Below are 2,500 nucleotides of genomic sequence, written 5' to 3'. Positions count from 1 at the left end.
CAAGCCATCTATACAACCCGTCAGTAGTTTCTGATCATATTCGGCCATCTATACAACCCATCTGTAGTTTCTGATCATATTCAAGCCATCTATACAACCCGTCTGTAGTTTCTGATCATATTCAAGCCATCTATACAACCCGTCAGTAGTTTCTGATCATATTCGGCCATCTATACAACCCATCTGTAGTTTCTGATCATATTCAAGCCATCTATACAACCCTGTCAGTAGTTTCTGATCATATTCAAGCCATCTATACAACCCGTCAGTAGTTTCTGATCATATTCAAGCCATCTATACAACCCGTCATTAGTTTCTGATCATATTCAAGCCATCTATACAACCCGTCAGTAGTTTCTGATCGTATTCAAGCCATCTATACAACCCATCTATAGTTTCTGATCGTTTTCAGCCATCTATACAACCCTGTCAGTAGTTTCTGATCATATTCGGCCATCTATACAACCCATCTGTAGTTTCTGATCATATTCAAGCCATCTATACAACCCGTCTGTAGTTTCTGATCATATTCAAGCCATCTATACAACCCGTCAGTAGTTTCTGATCATATTCAAGCCATCTATACAACCCTGTCAGTAGTTTCTGATCATATTCAAGCCATCTATACAACCCTGTCAGTAGTTTCTGATCATATTCAAGCCATCTATACAACCCGTCAGTAGTTTCTGATCATATTCAAGCCATCTATACAACCCTGTCAGTAGTTTCTGATCATATTCAAGCCATCTATACAACCCGTCAGTAGTTTCTGATCATATTCAAGCCATCTATACAACCCGTCTGTAGTTTCTGATCATATTCAAGCCATCTATACAACCCTGTCAGTAGTTTCTGATCATATTCAAGCCATCTATACAACCCGTCAGTAGTTTCTGATCATATTCAAGCCATCTATACAACCCTGTCAGTAGTTTCTGATCATATTCAAGCCATCTATACAACCCGTCATTAGTTTCTGATCATATTCAAGCCATCTATACAACCCTGTCAGTAGTTTCTGATCATATTCGGCCATCTATACAACCCATCTGTAGTTTCTGATCATATTCAAGCCATCTATACAACCCGTCTGTAGTTTCTGATCATATTCAAGCCATCTATACAACCCTGTCAGTAGTTTCTGATCATATTCAAGCCATCTATACAACCCGCCAGTAGTTTCTGATCATATTGGGCCATCTATACAACCCGTCAGTAGTTTCTGATCATATTCAAGCCATCTATACAACCCGTCAGTAGTTTCTGATCATATTCAAGCCATCTATACAACCCTGTCAGTAGTTTCTGATCATATTCAAGCCATCTATACAACCCGTCAGTAGTTTCTGATCATATTCAAGCCATCTATACAACCCGTCATTAGTTTCTGATCATATTCAAGCCATCTATACAACCCGTCAGTAGTTTCTGATCGTATTCAAGCCATCTATACAACCCATCTATAGTTTCTGATCGTTTTCAGCCATCTATACAACCCTGTCAGTAGTTTCTGATCATATTCGCCATCTATACAAACCCATCTGTGTTTCTGATCATATTCAAGCCATCTATACAACCCGCCTGTAGTTTCTGATCATATTCAAGCCATCTATACAACCCGTCAGTAGTTTCTGATCATATTCAAGCCATCTATACAACCCTGTCAGTAGTTTCTGATCATATTCAAGCCATCTATACAACTGATCCTGCCTACTCCATACAACCCGCCAGTAGTTTCTGATCATATTAAGCCCATCTATACAACCCTGTCAGTAGTTTCTGATCATATTCAAGCCATCTATACAACCCGTCAGTAGTTTCTGATCATTTCAGCCATCTATACAACCCTGTCAGTAGTTTCTGATCATATTCAAGCCATCTATACAACCCATCTGTAGTTTCTGATCATATTCAAGCCATCTATACAACCCTGTCAGTAGTTTCTGATCATATTCAAGCCATCTATACAACCCTGTCAGTAGTTTCTGATCATATTCAAGCCATCTATACAACAGTAGTTTCTGATCTGCCATCTATCAGTAGTTTCTGATCATATTCAAGCCATCTATACAACCCTGTCAGTAGTTTCTGATCATATTCAAGCCATCTATACAACCATATTCAAGCCATCTATACAACCCGCCTGTAGTTTCTGATCATATTCAAGCCATCTATACAACCCTGTCAGTAGTTTCTGATCATATTATATCCATCTGTAGTTTCTGATCATATTCAAGCCATCTATACAACCCGTCAGTAGTTTCTGATCATATTCAAGCCATCTATACAACCCGCCAGTAGTTTCTGATCATATTCAAGCCATCTATACAACCCTGTCAGTAGTTTCTGATCATATTCAAGCCATCTATACAACCCGGCCAGTAGTTTTGGATCATATTCAAGCTTTCATCTATACAACCCGCTTGTAGTTTCTGATCATATTCAAGCCATCTATACAACCCTGTCAGTAGTTTCTGATCATATTCAAGGACAGGGAATT

The sequence above is a fragment of the Oncorhynchus masou genome, unplaced genomic scaffold (assembly GCF_036934945.1).
Source record: "Oncorhynchus masou masou isolate Uvic2021 unplaced genomic scaffold, UVic_Omas_1.1 unplaced_scaffold_4772, whole genome shotgun sequence".
Classification (NCBI taxonomy): domain Eukaryota; kingdom Metazoa; phylum Chordata; class Actinopteri; order Salmoniformes; family Salmonidae; genus Oncorhynchus; species Oncorhynchus masou.
The sequence above is the reverse complement of the archived record's forward strand: the minus strand, read 5'-3'. Positions refer to the sequence as shown.